At 42.0% G+C, this 21047-nt stretch overlaps 1 protein-coding gene and 1 long non-coding RNA gene across 29 annotated transcripts in view; one reads left to right on the top strand and one right to left on the bottom strand.

Moving 5' to 3' along the window:
- The window catches only part of PLXNB2 (plexin B2), a 251026-nt gene that overhangs the window by 85426 nt on the left and 144553 nt on the right, over positions 1 to 21047 (bottom strand). For 2 of the 28 annotated variants that reach the window (XM_040672437.2, XM_046898626.1), the window contains one exon: positions 15793 to 15864. The exons of the other annotated variants lie outside the window; for them this stretch is intronic. The gene's annotated coding sequence lies outside the window, so the exon portion shown is untranslated. The remainder of the gene's footprint in view (positions 1 to 15792; positions 15865 to 21047) is intronic. 28 annotated transcript variants of the gene reach the window in all.
- Positions 924 to 10914, top strand: LOC121109515. Its single transcript, XR_005850412.2, has 2 exons — positions 924 to 1036; positions 1496 to 10914. It is a non-coding gene; the product is annotated as an uncharacterized LOC121109515 (long non-coding RNA).

Genomic DNA, 21047 nt, shown 5'->3' on the forward strand with positions numbered 1-21047 from the left:
TTCGGTGTAAATCTCTGCATCAGCTGATCTGAGAGGGCTGTGGTATCCTGGTGCCATGGCTGAGCGGGGCAGGCACAGCGATAGGGCACAAGCTGGGAGCTGCACCAGCACCACTGCCAGCACTGTGCTATTTTATACCCCAACACAGAAAGGCTTCTTACTTTCTTCTATCCAAAGAACCAATAGAAAATGATAGAGAACTTAGAGCATGGGAAGGAACACTAGGGAGTTAGGACAGCTTTAATTCACTGCCTTTCCCCGCACTAGGGGTACTATGGCTCAAGGAAAAAAATGCATTTATGCTGATAGTAAAAGGACTCTGTGTCACCAGCTCCCTGCCACAACAAGGAATTGCTTGTTTGCAGTGCTAAGGTCATCTTCAAGGACTGCTTTCGGACTTCCCCTGGAAGAAACAAGAAGGAAGGCGAGTTTTTTCCAGTGCGGGGGAATCTGAGCATAACCATGTGGAAACAAACACAAACTATTCTGCTCCTTCCTTGCCAGAACCAGCTCTCCTTCGTAATTAACCATTAATCACATACACACACACAGAAATCAAATCGAAAGGATGACGTTTCCAGTATGTGCTGTGTTTTCCTACCACTTGCACAAATGAGGTTGGGTCACACGTAGGCACCTCGCCCTGCCCCACTCACAACAGAAACAGCGAATCCCACCCTGCCTTGCTAAGCTAAGGGGCATTTTGGCACAAGGCAGAGCTGCATTTTTTTTTTCTTCCTATTACATTACGTTATGAGACTTAACAGGATGATCATGCGTGAGCTTCAGTATGAAAGGCAGTAAGAAAGCAGTGCCAAATGTATGCAACACAAATATAACGAGTCACTCATTAAGTCCTACATGACCAAATCCCTAACTCCTCCCCTCACTGCACAGTGTTTGCTGCATGATCCCATCTCACTGTACTTCCACAGCCTTCTTCTTGTAGTTTGTTTTCCCATTTGGGTTTACCAGGTCTCCACACTCTTCATTTTAAGGCAGCTTTCTGGCTGGTTTCTCCAGGCTATTCTGACAGGTAGGACAGAAGCTCTGTGAGAACTGGAATCTGCAAACCACACTGAATGGAGCACAACAACATCTATTGTGCTTAGGGCTGACAATGAAAGCCACAAAGAGAGACAAGCAGAAGAAGATGGGGAAAATTCTTGAAATGGAAAGTTTATTGAATGTTAGGAGCCAAGAAACACATAGCTGAGGGATGGAGAATTTTCCTGGCTTCTGCTGCTGGAGATAATTCATTGGCTTTTGTCTGGTTTCTCTGTCTTAAAATTCTCTCAACCTTCATTTGGACCACTTGTACATCCATAGCAGTGTTATTCGTTTTGATCGCTCAGAGATTGAAGATTTTTTTCTTTGCCCTTAAAATTAATGTTCACGATGGTTTTAAAAAAGCTCTTTTCTTTCTCTTCCCCTACACATCTTTTCACATCATCTTACAGCTCCTCCTCCCCCCACCGTTTTCTTTTCTTCCCAGGCACAGCCTCCAAGTTTTCCTCCCCTACAGTTGCTGCTACTACCGCCTGAATACTTGTGTGGAACGTCTCTGATGACAAAGCAGAGGCAGAAGAAAAAGAAGAGGGGAAAAAAAGAACGAGAACCTCAGGTGACTTTCAGACCCCGCTGGGGAGCTCAGACATCCTCACATCCTCACTGACTTCCTATCTCTTTCCAATCTTACCTGGGAACAAGTCTTGTTTCTCGACTACATTTTCTGCTTCCCTCCTTGTGCTTTTTCAAACAGAGGAAAGAAAATGCAGCAAGAAACACTTAACTTCTCTGTATCATTCCAATTTTAGTATATGTGCTGCCAAAGCGAGCACTTCATGGCATTGTCTGATTTTACACACTGAGCGCTTGCTCCAGCTTGGGGAGCAGACAGGGTTTGAACCACTCAGAGAAGCAGAATTGAGATGTAGCAAGAAAAGGCGCATGGTAAATATTGGGTGAAGCTTTTAACGTAGTGAGGAGATGACTGAAAGAGAATTCACATGACAGAGGGTTTGCAGGAAATTGACTGTGCTAAAATAAATAGCACATGCAGTATGAAGGGTTAAGCACCCAGTGTTTACAAGTGTAGAACAGGCTGTGCACATCCAAGTCACATTAGATTGCACTTACTTATTCATTTTGGTTGTCGGCTGCCGCAGGCGAGAAAAGACAAAACAGAATTTCAGCATTTGGACTTGTATTTACCTTTTCCTCTCCTCTCCTTTCTTTTTCTTTTCCAAACACAGAAGGCTCAAATAAGTGACTGTAGTGTCCCTGGGTGTAAAAGAAGCTGGCTTGTGTCAGTCCTATCTGCCAGGACGGACGCTGTGTGCTCTTCTTTCATATTTCTATTCATTACATTTCACTCCTAATTTATATAGCCAGTTAGCCAGTAACTTGCACGAGTCTGACAGCAGCATCTACCTGTGCCTGCCTATTTAATGGCTTGTCAGCAATACCATTATAAAATCCCTTTTTTTATGGATGCATAACATGGTCATAAAATGTGTTTTCCTAGCTTCAGAATTGTCCAACACGATTTCATCTCCATGAGCACTTTATTTCAAAAAAGTAGCATGATACAACGCGTGATGAAAATATATTACCAGGCATTTCTCACTGATCCCTGCCTACCCCTTCCAGAACAGAGGTCTTTCCTTAAGACTCCCAGCCCCCAGCCTTGCTGAATGCAAAGCTCTAGTCTCTGCAGAGCAGCTCTATCTATGTGTGAGGTAGGTTTAAATAAAACCAGCCCATATGCATGAATAGCTCAGCACCCACTCCAGTTGAACTCACCAACCAGTTTAGGAGGGACCAGGCTGTGTCCCCACAGATGGAAAATCAGATACGTGATGTTGCATGGCTGCCACCTACCTGTTTCACATGAGCTCCTCACTGGAGCATTTCCACCTTCCTGAACTAATTGGAACAAATAGAAACAAGCGTCACTGAGCTGGGTGCACTTCATGCTGTTGATGCAAGAGAAATTTATCCCTATCATGACCCCTCTATGGTAGAGTCAACACGTCCCTGTGCTGGGGGCTGAGCAGATTCAGGAGGCACATGAGTTCTCCACCAAACTCCTCTCTGGAGGGCACAATTTTTACACAGAATGCTGCTGTGATGTAAGTGATTGTACGAGGGCTGCTCTGACAGTAATGTCTCCTATGTTATTAAGTTGGCCCATGATGTCAGAGGCAGATGTTGGTGGTATGGCAATAGAGGTTGAACCTTCCCACCAGTATCCCATTACATTTTGTTGCCGTGCAACAGATGGCAGCACAGGAGTAGTCTGACAAAATGGCGTCTGACATGAAAGTGCATGGGAAGAAATGGTGTGTCATTGAATTCCTCCATGTGGAAAACATGGCACTCACTGGCATTCACTGATGCTTGCTGAATGTTTCTGAAGACCAAACAGTGGATATGAGCATAGTGAGGCAGTGGCTGATGCATTTCAGCAGTGGCAACAGTAACAGCGGGTCACCTCTGCTGGTGTGGAGCTGAGAATTTGCTCTATGAAACTGTTATTGTGCTCTTTGTATCCTGTAGTTTCCATAATAAATAAATAAAATAAAATAAACTAGGAAATAAATAGGAGGCATTACTTTCAGAGTGACCTATGTAAATATATATATGTGGTCTCTTGCTCACTTGTCCTGAAAAAAAATCTAGGCCTAAGTCTTAGAATTGATCCTCAAAATTACTAGTCCTAGATTTACAATTTTCTCCTTTCTTCTCAAAGGCATTCAAGAACCACAAGTCTTGTTTCTAAAGATCATGGGATACAATTTTGGCTGCATGGATGTAAAAACCAACAGACAAGCAAACCAGCCCTTCCATTCCTACCAATTGAACCCATGGTTTGGGGGACACTATTTTTTTAATCTCACTGCAGAATGCACAGTGCTGACTTTAATATCAAACTATTCCAAAATTATATTTTAACCTCGAACAACTGCAAGACATAGAAAGGTATTTTTAAAGGAAAAAAAAAAAAAAAGAAAAAAAAAGAAAAGGGGTATAAAGAGCACTGTTTGCACTGTAAATAAAACATCTGGTTTCAGTTCCCTAACACTCCGGACCTAATTCTTCCTAAATGTTGGTAACTCTGAACTCTCTGTATCCTTGATGGATGAGCTGGGCTAACCGCAGTCAAATGAAGGAATGGCATTTTTCATGCTTCTGGCAGCACGGCAAGTCTTTAATCTATTGCTTAAATGAGTGCTCCCTATGAAAAAAAAATGCACGATAAAGGATGCAAACCCACAAGTAATGCCATGCACAGTCTTAATGCTTTCTGATGGGAGGAGCCACAGGACAAGCTGAGAAGAGCATTGACCCCATGTGCAGTCCTATGGAGATTCCATTTCCTGGCCTGAGCTTCACTTTATATTTGAACAAACACAAAGGTCTGCCCCATTAATGCTACCAAACAAAAAAGAGGCCTCAACCCAAGTTGTTGGCTTTCTCCAGATCTAACACACAAAGCTTTGCATGTTCACGGCGACAAGACCCTCCATGAAGTTGAGGCCTTCTGCTCCCAAGAGTTTATTCTCTGCTGGTGCAGAGCACGTTTCAGTTCCAGCTGTAACGAGATGAGTTTCTTCTGCCTGTTTGTGACCTGACAGAGGCCGTGGTGAGAGGCTGCTCAACAGCTGGTGGGAACATTTTTCTTCTCAGTGATAAGTGTATTTGGACACTTGATTTAGTAGAGCCAATAAGGGCCAACTATGTTATATGAGGCAAGTAGGGAAGAGTGTAAATCCTCCTACTCGCATGACCAGTTTCATCCCACATGCCTAATTATTCAGGCAATCTCCAAAGACTTCTGTGGGCAGCCTTCATCATGCATCTTCTGAGCTCTTAGGCTAAATGTTTCTTTTACAGCACTCACTGATGTGGTTAAAAGGCCGAATCCAAGCCTATTTTACAATGTTTGCTTTCTACATGGGGTGCTTCTGTATATATATATATATATATATATTTGAAATCTGAATTTACAGTGACTACTCAAGGTATTTAGAAATGTTGTACAGTAGATAAACTCTAATTTCAAACACAGCCTGTATACTTTCTAATGGAGAACACATACCTAGGAAATTCTTCAATCACCATGCATAAACACTTTTCCGCTTGAAACCGTTTGAAAGCAAATAAACCAGAAATTTATAGGGCTACATTAAGACACAAAGTTTACAGTGCTGATGCTTATGGATAATAGTAAATGTCCTCAAAGCACAACGTCACCAAACAGAGAAGCTGCCCTTCCCAGCAAAGCAGCTGAAGGACCGTCAGAATAATAATGCTCAGTGTATATTAAACTTCCTGAGCGGAAATGCAGGGAGAGGTGCTGGGCTCTTCTCCGTGGGAACCGATGACAGGATGCGAAGGAACAGCACAAGGCTGAACCAGGATTGGACATTAGGAGAAATTTCTTTAGCATGAGGGTGATGTAACACTGGAACAGGCTTCCTATTGAGATAGTGGATGCCCCATACCTGTCAGTGTTCAGGGGGAAATTGGGCAATGCCCTAAATAATATACTTCAACTTCTGCATAGCCCTGAAGTGCTCAAGCAGTTGGACTAGACGATCTTTGCAGGGCCCATCCAACCAAACTATTCTATTCCATAGTATAGGTGCTTCTGAAGCCTTTATTAAGACAGCCTTATTTCCAAGTAACCAGAATGCACAGCTCACAGTTGTTTGAAGAATATTTCTGATATTACATATGGTGCATACAGAAAGAACAAACTATTATTGCAAGAGTCGAAGAACGTGCTTTGTTCATGCTGTGCGTTTCAGTAGATAAATCATTCTATAGACTCAAGTTAAAAAGAATAATTTTATGGCCCAGTTTACTATGTAAAATACTCTTTTTAATCCTTGTAAAAATAAGCTTCGCGTTAATCCTCCTGTCTGAAAGCAATTTTGCAGACGACTTTGAACATTTCTATCACATTTTATTAGCTTTAAGCTGATCTAATTTCTCTAATTTTCATCAGGTTTATTATGATCTGTCCAGATATCGGATTTTTACAGTTGATCTGGTTTTATATAAAACCCTCAATCTGGTACATTTTAATTTCCCCAGCAGACATCTGTCTTCATCCACATCTTGTAAAGAACTAAGCACCTTCTTGGCCCCTAATTAATTAGAAGCAATGACCCACGCATCAGGTAGTAATAGCATCCAATTAGTGGAAATGTATGATGCTTGCAGAAGCATTATCAGTCGCATCAGAGCACAGAGAGATTTGCTTGTTCATGCTGCATGCCCTGGATGCGATGTACCAACAATCTGTAGCCATGACAGTGTGCTAACACAGACTAAAAAATCCTACCCCTTGGCCTAGTCTTTTTAATGTGAATTTCTAAACACATTCAGATGCTAATATTTTGCACATTTATGACTGCCATCAGAAATGCCGTATCTTCAAGCCTTAAATACGCTTACCATCAAACTCATAGCGGTAAGATGGAGGTTTGTTAAACATGTGAGCTAGAACCTGCTGGGCACAGGAAGGCTTTGAAGCATTCACAACTCCCCTGTGGAAGACTCTTCTCTTCCTGAACAAAGCTTGAATCTGATCCCAGAGGCCAGAAACTTCCATGCCTGTGGGCTGCAGTCACAGAACGACCCAGTTCTCAACAACTAACAAATTTCCAAGAGGTTTTTGCTGCACATGTACAGATCCCATGTGGAGTCATTCCAAGATATCAATGAACTGTGTTTCTTATGATGCTTTGCAAACAATTTTGTTAATACAATTCACCATGAAGTAAATATGCAGTACCTCCCACATAAAACAGCAGGAGTTGCACGTATGTATTGTAGCAGAGTTTTCTCTCAATAGCTTTCTGTTGGACTTAAACAGTGACACAGAAAAGTCAATAGGAAGCTCAAATTTACAATTTTCTGTTTGATGGGAGAAGAGTAGGCACAAATTGTAACTGACATCATAGAGAAGTTCAGAAATTACTGAAGTACTGAAACATGGCGATGTCTGGGACGATGAAGATTGTTCTTTGAGTATCTCTGAAATACATTTGCTTGCTCTGAGAATTCACTTAATTACAATTCACCGAAGCTGTGTCTCTGGACTAGCTCTGTATCAGCATCCATAAAAAGCTGGAGTTCATCCAGACTGAGCACACTGCCACTTGATATAACTAACATGATCGGCAATTCAACTCCTAATATTGATTCAAGGAAAGATGGCACAGAAAAGTGCTGGAGCTAAAAGATGGAACCAGGCTTGCCAAGGGGCTGCAGCAAGCAGGCTCCAGAAGGCTGAGGAAGCTAAAGCCTCAGTGCTTCAATTTCCGGTCACCAAGACTGGGGAAAGCCAGATGTTGACCACTGTGCCTCCAGCTCTGCTACCTTATGCAGAAGGACGGAGCCTGGACTCAGCATCTCATTCTGTTCTCCACCACCACCACCACTCTGGCTTCATAGCAACATGGTGGGAAGGATTTGAATGCAGACAAAACAAGGGTATAAGTATTTACAATAATGGCTTCAGGTCTAACCATAAATGGTCATTAAAAAATGGGAAGCAAGAGCGCTTCTTATGCGCATTTAGAAAGAACTATCATTGTGCAGAAAGGAAATTCATGCAAACTAGTCCATGTTGCCTGTATATGCCCAATCATCCCATGCTCTCTGCTAATTTGATGACTGAAAGCACACCCTGTCATCAAAATGCCAAGAAATCCTCATAGAGTCTCATCCTATTAAAAAAATCCCCAGAAGCTTCCTATTGATTTTAATGAAAGCAGAAAATGCCTTTAGAGAACAAAGATGAAACATTTTTAGACTCAGCTTTCATAGATTTTCACTGCTTTTCCAATGGTGTGATATCCAGAAGGCTGTGGAAGTACACAGTTACACAACTACACTTGATTAGGATTTAACTTTACCTATTCTTATTCATCTCATTTCATTTTTAAACAAGATTTTCAAATAAGGCACATTCAGGCTTTTAAGTCAATACTTAAAATCTAGATTTGTATAGATTTAGTCTAAATATTTATTTTGACCATTAGGCTTACGTCAAATAAGAGTATCCAGCTAAATTAATATAATCATTCAATAATATTAATCCAGTGTGTGAATTCAGACAAACCTTCAAAAAGTAAAAGCATTAACAGAGCACCAAGCTTTGTAGAAAAGAATGAAATGAGAACGTGGTGAGAAGAAATCATTTACTGCCATAAACTGTTTTGAGAAACTGGCCAACTCCTGGGACAAAGCCCCTCGATACGACCACCCACAGGACACAGGCACAAGGAAACTGCCTGTGAAAGGGAATGGGGAAAAGAACTGCCCGTGTTTGGTTTATTTGTTATTTCATTGAAATAATTGATCCCTGATGCTAAAAGATAGCAGCACTGGTGGGATTCAAATACTCCAGACATTAATGAAGTCTCTCACTCTCTGGCAATGGATTTAAACTGCTTCTACTCCCACTGCACAGTGCCTTCAGCAAAAGAGGCAATGGTTTACTATTAAAGTAGGGCAAGTGTTCACAGTGAGAAGGTTATAATTGAAAGAGCAAAGCAAGGTCACCCTGTTCAGACTCACCAATATGTAAAACATGCTCCTGGCCACAGGAAGAGCTACAGGAGTGGACCAGAACTCACATTTACATACAAAAAAACAAAAAATAAAACCCAAACAACCCAACAACCAAACACAAAAATCCCCAACAAATCCAAGGCAACGAAACTGCTGATTTCAAAGGCCATTGCTCAGTCTGAGTACATCTGGAAAAAAAATGCAGCTGGTCAATTAGGTGATTAAACAAACACCTCCCCCCTTGAAAAACAGCTCTGCTCAGCAGGAACATTGTTTGCTTATTTGAAGAAGTTCCTTAACTGGTAATGTCTTTTTCATATCCTTCCAGTCTAGGTCAAATCCTGAGAAGCTGTTTAATAACTGCTGACAGAGCAGTTTACCACACGTGTTAGAGGGCTTTAGACACCCGAAATGCCATGCCCTGCATCCATCACGTGGGCCACATCCAGAATCCCTCCTGTGTGGTAAGAATAGATCTGAGCTCTAGGAAGTGCTGTAGGTATTCGACTGGTAGCATAAATGAAACCTTTCATTAAGGTTTGAATAATCTTTGAAGCAACGACAGGAGGAAAAACATCCACTTGGAAGGAACAACCACCTTTGTGCAAAAGAACCAGTGATCCTTGTCCCTTCCAGCACTGCTTCTAGGTAGCAGTGTGCAATGGCCATAAACCAGTGGGCGACATCATAATTTCTAGCACAAGCCAGGACTCTCTTCTTAAGTATTATAATAATATTCATATAGAACTCCCAGAGTGGTCTGGTTGGCCTGACAGGGTTCCGCACTTCTATTAATAATGCTTTGCTTGAACTTACTGGATCTTCTATTTGATTTATTAAGTCCTTCACAAGCTTTGGAGTGATATGCACAGACACTCAAATATCTGCACACAGGAGTTGCTTCACCCAGCCCTGAAGAAGTAGGGTGACACAGCACCTGTTGTCTCTGCACCACCAACCCTACACAGCAACATCTTTTGACGTACGACCGTGACCAATTAAATAAAAGGAACATTTTAAATACGCAGAAGGTAATAGGGCTGGATCATGGCCAGCACAGTGAAGCAGGGGAACCATTCTTTGTAAAAAACTGTACATTGTTTAGGAAAGTTGAATGTCTGGAAGCTTTCGAGAGCTTCACACTGGCTGCACTGCAGTACTGGGACATTCGCATGTGTGGTGCTCTCTTCCCACCACAGTGTAAGACAGTCGCAAGGCCCTGGGTGAGACTATTTGTTTCAAAAGGATATCTGGAAATAAATGGCTTTCTAACCTACTCCTTCTTAGCTGTAATCACCTCTATCTTAATTGGGCCCTATTTATTTGAATCAAGAATAGATAAATGAGGAATCAGGACTGTGCTGCCACTGTCACACCATTATTTTTCCTTTCATCCCAGGGAATTACCAAATCCTGCCTCTTACAGAAGAACTTATATCATTTTTCATGATTCCTGTCTTCTTTGCCAGTGGCTTCTTCTTCTTTTTTTTTTTTTTTCAAGTGGAAGACAAAGTAGGAAGAAAGAGTTTGGTGAATAATAGGGAGAGATAACTTAGAAATAAGTCACTCCCTAATGGCTACATGACAATTACTAGAAGCACTACATTTCTACATGGTAAAGCAGCAAAGCTTTGATGCCAGAGCCCAGTGATAGCAGAGGGAGGAAAAAGGTCTTAGCTCTTCTGCGTGGATCTGGAGACTCAAAGATATTTTCTTTTTGTGCATTTAAAGTCTCATCTTTTTCTTCTATAAACCCGAGATGTAGGGCACTTCCAACTCCAACTGGCTTCCAGCTGAGCCTGTGCCACTGCACCCTCATCCCTCCCACCCACCCAAAGGATTTCAACATGAAAAGCCCCTGACCTCTTTCAGAGGGAACAGGATGCAGCAAAAATGAATTAACTATTTGTGATGGCCTCACCCTCTCCAAGTGCCCTTCCAAATCCCAGCCCTTCGATGGCTCTACAGTGAACTGAGCCTTTTGTTCCTGGCACGCTGGAAGGAGGTCTGAGCATTAGTTTTGCTTACTCTGGTAAATCACTCTTCAAATGCCTTTTTAAGCTTCCCTAAGTGCATTCAATCTTTTAAATTCAATCTGCCAGAGTTAAAGTCTCTCCTAATTTTTCTTTATTAGAGCAGGACACCAGCTTTTTGAATGATGCCTCTCATTCCTAATAACCTCCCTGAGCACAGTACAGATGCTGCACCTCTCCTCACTCCTGGCAGCATGTCCTGACCTCTTTACCTCTCTCTCTCTCTTTTTTTTTTTTAAGCTGAGTACAAATTTGCAAAAATATTTCTAATTTAGCTCAAGATAAAATATAATGCAGAAAAAGTACTGCATCCAGGTCTAGAGCCTCCAGTACAAGAAAGCTGTTGAGCTGTCCAGAGGAGGCCCACAAGGATGATCAAAGGACTGGAGCACCTGAGTACTTCTCTGGTGAAGAAAGACTTAGAGAGTTAGAGTTGTTTAGCTTGGAGAAGAGAAGACTCTGGGGAGACCACAGTGCAGCCTTCCAGTACTTAAATGGAACTTATAAACAGGAGGGAGATTGACTTTTTGCATGGTCTGATTGTGACAGGACAGGGGAATAGTTTTAAATGAAAAGATAAGGAATTTAGGTTAGATCTGAGAGAGAAATTTTTTACTCAGAGAGTAGTAAGACACTGGAACAGGTTGCCCAGAGAGGTTGTGGATGCCCCATCCATCGAGGCTCTCAAGGCCCGGTTGGATGGGGCCCTGGGCAGCCTGAGCTGGTGGGTGGCAGCCTGCCCATGGTAGGGGGCTGGAATTGGAAAGGCTTTAAGGTCTCTTCCAATGCAAACCACTCTATGATTCTATGATAAAAGAAAAAAACTAATAACAAACATCAGAGTAAGGGTGATGGAGCACTGGAACAGGTTGCCCAGAGAGACTGTGGAGTCTCTTTCTATGGAGACATACAAGATCCGTCTGGATGCCTACCTGTGCAACCTGCTTTAGCAGGCTGGTTGCACTGTACAATCTCTTGAGGTCCCTTACAACATCTGTGATTCTGCTATCCTGTGATTCCTGCAGTCCCTGGGTGCAGCTGGCCCTCATATAGCTTGCCACAGTTATTATTTTATATCATGATATCACCTGGTATAAGGCTGAACCAGCCATGGCAGCCAGGGCAGAAGGCTCCATGACTGCAGGCTGAAGCCGGTGCACTGCTGAGTGACACATAATGGACATGATGCTCAGCCCCATCAAATGCCTGTTGATGACAGCCTCCCCCAACCACAAGTACAGTTTACACATAGCTTACTAATGCTGTGGTTTATATGAAAAGCTGCTGAGAGAAGCCACCTGATTCTGACTCTTGAAATGATTTCAGTAAACTTTTTTGTTGTCTGTTTTTTTTTCACTCGTAGTTTGGACTAATTAGACAGCAGCTTACTTATCAAATGAGCAGTCTTTCCCCTTCCATTTTCATACCTCAAAGAGAAGGCTATTCAAACAACGTAGGTAGTATTGAAATTTGAGATTCCATCCAATTAAACATTGATACGGGAGGAAAATTATCCTTTTAAGAGATTACTAACAGAACACTGGTTTCTGTTGTCCACATGGGATCCTGAAAATTGACTGGCTGCATGGAGCTTGACATTTTATACTGCTTCAGTGTAGAAATGGAGCAGAATTAGGAAACAATTATTGGTAAGTATGCAACTGTGGCACCATAAAAGCCCCACGGGTAAGACCAATCTAAGGAGAAAGAAATGAAAAAATAACTTTCACATTTTTTTCCTTTTTCCCTTGTCTGCACAGTGGGAAATCTATTCCCTGCTGTTCCATATTTCCTACACTGATTAAAAGTATTACCTACTGCATTATTCTCTTCATGGTCTGGATTTTCCAGGTGAAAGCATCATTAGAAACGAGGCTGAGGTAGAGAAACAGGGCTGAATAGAAGAATTCTTCTAAGTAGTAAAATGTATTTTTCCATATAATGTTTTAGCCATGGCAGAAATTGCTTTTCTACATCAAAGTCAAGATACATTCAAGTGAGTTAGTACAAGAACCTCATGGATAAATAACACCTTTGCATTTTTAGGAACAAACAGACTTGTAACAAACAATGCTGGGTATTAATCATGGTCAACACCAAAAACTTCTTATTCTAGAAAAGCTTTTTCAGATACTTCTGCCCTTCTTTCCCTGCAGAGCCCTCTGGAAATGACAGGATTGATTGTAGCATATCCCCAGAGCATTACGCCTCTCAGCACAGGAGAGGAATCAGAAGCCCTCTCTCTTTGAGCTGAACTTCTCACGTTGTGATCAGGAAGAAACTTTTCCAAAGAGCACCAGTTGTCTCATCACTATTCTAGTAACCACGTTTGAGAGGTGAAAGGAGCAGTTTGAGCCTCTGCTGCGTTGTTTCTGCCTAACACAAGTTAGCACTAAGTATGCCATTAACTTGCTCAAAAATGTAAACAAGCTAATTTTAGTGATAACGACAAAGGAAGATAAATAGACTGGACTCAATTAATGCCAATGCTGGAAGCTGCAGTAGAAAGTCAGCACTTCTTAAAACTGTTCATTCCACAAACTCCCAACCATTTTATCCTGTTTACATTATGCATTCAGCAGAGCAGTGACACACATCCCCTTTCACATTTTTCTCTTAAGTTTGCCGTTGAAAAACTTATGGCTCAGGTAAAACATTTTTTGACATACTACATTCCTGTCAACGGTGTTTGCAGCACAGTGGTTGCCTAGAACCACCACCAGTAAACTCCATTTTTCCTAACATTAAATTTTAAAAACTCTTGTCTTGATGGAATGTTGGGAATGAGAATCGTCCAAAATGCAAGAATATGTTTTTCAGTCCTGCTTTTAAAAGATGAACTTTACATAGGCAAACAGGAAGTTAAAATAGCCCATGAACTTTGCTCGTCTTCAGTGAGTCACTTACGGAGAGCTGTATTCTTTGGACAGCATTTACAGGAACATTTCAACACCCCTGAATCTGCTGCAGTTTTACTGCCTATAAATGGGTTAAAGTATGTGGCACAGCGTATAATTTTACTGCTTCTTTCAAAGAGGCATGTGTGAGATTAATTAATTGCCCTTAGAAGGAAATTTGCTAATTTATTCCATGCTAATGGAATAAACCATTCGTAGTCCTTTAACTCCAAAAAACGAAAGTAGCATTTCTAAGGTTTATCCATCGTAGCAGAGTGCTGTTCTTATAACTTCTACCTATGTATACCATTAGTTTTCTTTTTTTTCCAGTCAAATTCTCCCAAATTCTGTATCTTAACAGAAGCTAAACTACCTTCCCCATTGTCAGAGCTCTGCAGCTCTGCTCTTTTTCTCATGCTGAAGCCTGTCTGGGAACCTCAGACTAAACACTATTATATTCATCTCCACTAGAAGCTCAATCCAGGATTTAGAGCACTTAAGCACAGCAGTGGGGATTGCTGCACTTAGATGCCAGAGCTGCCTCCATTCAAAAATAAATGCAAACCCGTGGCTGGAGGGAGTGGAGGATGAAGAACATGCTAATAATGCTGCAGTGTTTGCACAGCAGCACTGTAGCTGGAATACTTTTTTAGGAATTCAGAAATCTCAAGTTCAGGCTTTCTGTTGAGTGCACCCATCTGCACCTATCTCCCTCATGCTTTGCTACCAGATGTCTTTGCCCTAAGGGGCTCCTTCCTCATCTTGTTTAAAAACAAAACAAAATAGTGCTGCACAAGAAACACTTGTTTCTACATTTATAGGAATAGACAGAGGGATACCTGACTTGTACGGTACTGAGTTGTGTCGGTAATTTGGGCTTCCTGGTGTAGAACCATCTTGTTTATTTTACCCAGTGATTAATACAGAGCATTTAACCCATTTGCAGAATGGGAACCAGATCTCATTTTTCCCTTTCTTTCTTCTTTCTCAAGCTGAGGAACGCAACAAACCCAGCTGCCACACTTTTTCAGAACAGATGTAAAGGGAAGGGCACTATCAGCAGCATCATGTTCCTTGTCCAAGACATTTCAGAAGAGAGAACAAGCTTTGCTCCATTTTTATTATGGAGAGCAATACTGGAGATCTGATTGTGCAAGGGCCCAGGTTGTGAAGCTAAGTTTGACACTGGTGTCTGTGTGTATCCAAAAATGGGGATGGGAAGACTCCCAGAAAGGAAGACTTGAAATATAGCTTTCTCCTAGGCATTACTTGCTAACTATTTTGGGTGTTCTGCTTGGTGTCCCAGTTGTTTGTGAGTTGTGCCCGGATGGGCTTAGCTCTTCCCATGCAGTAAATGGAAGTGGAGGCACTCCCTGATTATGCTTGAGTTAGTCACTGCTCTGAGCATTATTAGCTTTATGTCTGGTGGGCTGTGATAGTACTAAAACCAAAACCAAATAAACATACAAGAAAAATACACTTTTATCCACTGTCAGTTATATCCTGGTGCTAGAAAGAAACCATCATCTTACAAGCATAGCCATGAAATACTTGTCTATGGAATAACTGCCTCGGATATTTTCATTTTCAGCCGAAGAAAAGATTTGGGAACAGCAGGGATATGAGCACCCAACTCTTCTAAACTCTGCATCACATAACTTTATGGAATATTTTATCAACTATCTTTAAGCTTTTACCAGAATAGCAGTCTTTGCTTTGGCAATGGCTCCCGCAGTAGCCTTGTAGGAGAGTTAAGATGTAACAGACCAATAGTAGAACTATATGGAATAAAAACAAGAATTTACAGTCTGCAAAGGGAAATCTCAGCAGTAGGCTATGAAAATGCTGGATGCTAATGCTGTTCCTCAGATTACACAGGGAAATGTTTTTAAAAGGCAAAGTACACACAATTGCTGACTCTGTCCCTCTCGCAGCTCAGTCCAGAAGTTCAGTGACCATCAGAGCTCTCACAGGGATAACAGCCACGCCGCCTCGAGCAGGCAGAATGCATTTTTCTGGGGGTTGCCATGGCAATCTATAGCACGCTGATCCCCAGAGAGCTTCGCTCAAAATTCACAGGGAACCAGAGCAGGACAAAGAAATGACACCCAAGCAAAAGGCAACAGGGAAATTGTGTATACACTTTCATACGAAAGCTTTCAGAGTAAAGATACACTCAGAATTGAAAGGTCTGTAGGAAAGAAGCATGGTCTTCACAGCCCCAACTTTAAACCGGGGTGATCTAGTGAATAAAACTAAGAATTTCTGACCTTGTCTCATTTTGTGGATTGCTCCTTGGCACAGGTTAAATCCTCAGCTTCTGTACTGCAAAATCCTTATTTCTGCAGCATGGACAGAGATCAAGTGATAACTATGCAGCCTAAATGACATAGATGTCTTTAATAACGTAACACTGTAGAGCAGTAATATTTACTACATCAAAAGTAAATGTCAGATTTTGGTCATAACATTACTTTTCATTATTCCAAGAAAATAGTTAATACAACAATTCTTCAGTATTTGAGCGATTTAAATTCTCACGAAATACTTTATGTCATCTGTTGGCCCTTATGCCAGTTATGCTCTCTTAATGCATTCCCAACAAAAGAGAATTAAATTTATCTGAACATGAAAGCAACACTCTGTCAAGTGATGTATGCTCTCAATATAGAGTTGAGAAACCTCTCGTATGGTCCTTTCACTCCCTGCATACAAAAGCACGATCTGGTCAGGCACTGCACTATAATGGCCATATACACAGGAATAAACCAGCAAGAAGAGACACTAAAACTGAAAATCTGGGCCATGTCAGATATGCCACGGTCCAGAAATAATACCAAATGAAAGTCAATCAATGTTTTGCTATTAGGCAGTGTGTTTCACTCAGAGCTTATTAACAGACACTGCCAGGCACTTTTGCACGCTAAAGAGCTCTGAAATCAGTTAATCCTACATTGGTTGATGTTCAGCCACTTGAGTACAGTGGTTTCTTTTCACAAAATATACGGTATTCTTTTTGTTTCTACCTGGATCTCTTACTATTGTTCCAAAGGACACTAGCCTCTCCAAGTCATCATCCATTAGATCTTCATGCATACACAGAAGTAATGCCTACTATTTTATGATGGTGGCCCACAACATCAGAGGTGAATGTTGATGGCACAGCAGTAGAATCTGACCCTTCCCACCAATATTCATTACATGTTGTTGTTGTGTGACAGATGGCAGCAGAGGGGCAGTCTGACAAAATGGCATCTGACATGGAAGTGATGATGAAGCAAAGGTGTGGAAATAAAGTCCTCCATGTGAAAGAAATTGTACCCATTAGCATTTACTGATGCTCGCTGAACATTTATGGAGACCAAACAGTGGATGTACGCACAGTGAGGCGGTGGGTGATGCATTTCAGCAGTGGCAACGGCACAGTGAAAGACAAGCCATGTTCCAGACAGCTGTGCGCAGCTGTCACATCATGAAACTAAGAGCATCTCAATCAGCTCACTCAAGCAAATCAGCAGATTATGACCAGGGGACTGTATAGTGAGCTAAATATTGGCTTCAAGCCTCGGTGGTGGCAACGCTGGAATATTGCAAAGTTTGCACCAGGTGGGTTCCATGAATGTTCACATAGGAACAGATAGAACACCGTATGCAAGTTTGTCAGGACCTACTGAACCAACACGAGGTTGAAGGTGACCGTTTCCCAATAAAGAAAAAGTTCAAGATGCAGCCCTCAGTAGGTAAAGTGATGTGCACTGCCTTTTGGGATAGGAAAGGGACAATCCTTTTGGATTTCCTGGAATCTGGACGAACCATCAAATCTGACCACTACATTTTGGTTCTGACTAAGCTGAAGGCTCAAACTTCCAGATTCAGGCTAGAGAAGAAGAAAACCTTTCTCCTGCAACACAATAACACCAGACTCCATACCAGTTTGAAGGCCATGGAGAATACTGTCAGTCTTGGCTGGAGTGACCAATGTGCATAATCACGTTAGGAAAAATGGCCACCTCCTGAATGAGCACGAACCTTTTCATTCAGATCCACCTCAGCTTTCGTCAAGCCTCTACCAGATCTACCAGATTCTACAGCAGTAACCACTTAACAACCTTGCTCTGTTGCCATTCACCAAAATTTAGTGTGCAGTCTGTCACGACCACAGGCAGCACTTTACCTGCTGCCTTTGGGTTCGTGCCTGCTGCCCTACAAGTGTGCTGTACTGACATTAATGCCCTTGGAAGGTGTTCTGGAAAGCTTGGTTTCTTTACTATACTCACATTCCCACAGCCCTAGGATATCCACAGGATACCATTTATATGTATAGAATACCCATTTATATGGATATACTTCAACGGCTATTTGCATGGTGTGCAACATTTAACGCTATACACGTCTTTCTTAACTCTAGTTCCCTCATTAGTCTTGCTTTGACATCCCATCATGAAATGAATTCTCTGTGCTTCCCCAGATGATCAGCTGTCTGGTTTTCAAATCAGCACAGGACTAATCACTGCTGGCTGGAGGAAGAGCAGAGGGAGACATCTAACCATCACCTTCCATACTCTTTTATCCTAGGCTCCTTCTCTCCTCAAAGTTGCTGACAGCAATCTTGAGCAGTTTCCCTATACTTCAGCCTTTCTTCCTTCTGCAATACCCACGTGATGAGGCAGAAAGTAGGGTTACCAATATACTCTGGTCATTTATAGCTATCTGCCTCTGCCCCACTCCTGTGCATGCTCACACCCACAGCAGCAGTTCTGCCACTATGGGCAGAGCTCCCTGGCAGCTCCCACCAACAGGGACATCTCACGGTGGTGCTTGTGTCCCATGCAAAATCACAGACTATCCACCTCATTCCTCATCACAGGTCAGCACAGCTTCCAGGCAAGGAGGTGAACAAAAGCCATTACTTCAAGAAAATCTACTACTTATTGCTGCTGTCCACAGGCATAGTAAATAGCACCAGTGAGCTGGCAGGCTCTGCTGAGCTGATTTCTCTCTACTGACTGTAGCTGTCTACCTTTTCCTCAAACAGCTCCTGGAATACTTGGGCCCCTTTTTTTTTCCATATGCTTTTATTCTTTCTGAGACTTTGCAAGCTGCTGATTCCTGAATAGGAGTGCTATAGCTTTTGGACATAAACACTCTTGATCTCCTTTAACAGTGCCTGATTTATTTGCTACATATACTAGTACTTCTGCTCCCTTGCAGGAAAAGAAGTTGAACTTTAATGAGATCCCTACAACAAACGCTGATTGCAGTAGGCATAATATTACGGTTCTTATTCTCTCATACCTTGATCCCTTCAGGGAAGAGGTTTTATTTACCACGCATAAAGATGAAGGCTGACAGACAGCCTTCAAATCAAAGCACAAACCAGAAAACGTCTGATTGCTCCCGGAAGCAGCATTTAACAGCTTAACTTAGTCTTTATTTAGATATTATTTTGCATATTTCACCTATAATGAAAGCAAACTTGTTGTGAACAAAATCATTCGGTAATCTAATTTATCAACATCACTCATACTGACAGACAATAATTTTAATGAAGTTTTCTCTTACGACATCAATTTGTTCAAATTTCCTTTCTTTAGATGCTTATACATTTTCCAGGGCCAATGAATGGAAAAGAACAGAGACCCCAGTGCAATTCCAACCACTTCTAGAGAACACAGTGGTAAGCTGTGCTGTGCATCTGCCAAGGGAATATACTTAAAAAGCTCTACTCTCCTCACTTTAACAGCAGGCACCATGCCACCCACTACTTGTGTATGACAATATTTTACAAGGATACTGCAACTCTTTAAAGCATGAGGATGAATTAACTACACAGGGGCTGTCAGATATTTACCTTGCCCAAGAATGTTAGATGTATTAGAAATGCCAAAGATAATAAATGTAGTTCAACTTCAGAAGAGGAGTTGGCAGAACATGACAAAAAGCATCGTTGCAGAGATGCTTGCCTCAGTCGTGTGTCACAAAACATCAGATTTGCACCCCCTCCTCTTCCCTTTCCTCTTCCCAATTATTCAGCAATTGCAGTCACAGGCAAGGCTCCTGTCACCGCTTAAGAGGCACAAGGGGAAGATCACAGCAAGCCTAATGCCTCACTTGGGACACCTTCTTTTTCCTCTACTGTCCCACAAGGTCAGAGTTGCGGTTTTATCTAGTGGATCTGACAGCAAGCAGTCTGCCCATCTCTCCACAGGCTGCTCTGCCATTCAGTTCAAAGGAAGATCTTGGGTAAATGTTATGTGTTGCCCAACATCTGGGCAGAACAGCTGATACCTCATCCATCAACAGAAGATACTGAAAGGAAAGCATCTGCTCTGGGCTGGTGCTGCAAGCAAGAGAAGGTGTGAACACACTTATGAAGCTGCTCTAGCAGGAACTACCCATTTTTTGTCTCCTGGTCAAGTTAGTTTTCAGCTCTATGCTCAAACCTGAGGTGTGGTTGCACACCTTATGCCACCCGTGGAAATGGTAGAAACAAGCAGGTAGGGGAGATGGGAGAACGAAGTAACTTTGTGCAGCACCAGTGTGCACTGGGGCCCAGTGAAGCAACTGTGTAAATATGCCTTGACACCATTCAGGGACTGTACCTTCAGTAGGTGTCCTAGAATTGGAGAAGGAAATACTATCTCTTGCCTTGTCAGAGAAAACCGCAGGCTTGCTGGGAGGGGATGTTATCTCTGCTCATTCTTCTTTTGTAAGAATAAATGCCTGCTTTGTATAGGATGGCTATTTTCAGGGTACCACATTTGCTTACAATAATATGTCAGTACATTCAATTTTGCTCAAGTCGTGCAAAATGGATGTATTGGGAATGCTTTCCTTTCTTTAGTTATTGGTTCCCATCCCCAGTCTACATTACTTACTTGTTCTCTTCCTCCAGGCCTATATATACTTCAAAGACATGTTTTCAAAGACCCATTTCTCTCAGCAGAGCTTGCCCCCCAGCTGTAAAAGCTTTGCTCACATATACCTCCCCTAAGAGAGTTAACTTCTCTGCATAGAACTCCTTTAGGCAACATCTGCAGTCATGCAAACAGGTAGAAGGCTCCCATGTGGCGCAGCTCAAGAAGGAAACATACACATCCTGCAAAGCAAATCCAGGGTAGCCTCACAAATATTTATACATCAGATAAAATCTATATCCTGTAGCTTGGGCCACTATAAACAAATGCTACCCAATATATCTTTCAATTCAATCAACTGAAGAATTCACATGTAGATGGATGGCCTGATTTGAGTTCACCCAAGGGTATAAAAATCTAGGAATGCAATAAATCCATTTACTCCTGAGTTACTGACCACACACCCCTTGCTTCCTCAGCACTTTGCAACGTCATCTTTTTGGCTTTGAGATCAACCAGACTTCTCAGCAGTCACTGAGTTTCTGGATACTTCTGATGAAGCATTGGCAACCAATGGCACTGTAGAGCACAGACCAAACCAGCCCAGATAGGCTTTTCCTGTATGGACAGTGTATCTCATGCTTTCTAAAGACACCAGTGTTAAGAAG

The sequence above is a fragment of the Gallus gallus genome, chromosome 1 (assembly GCF_016699485.2).
Source record: "Gallus gallus isolate bGalGal1 chromosome 1, bGalGal1.mat.broiler.GRCg7b, whole genome shotgun sequence".
Lineage (NCBI taxonomy): Eukaryota > Metazoa > Chordata > Aves > Galliformes > Phasianidae > Gallus > Gallus gallus.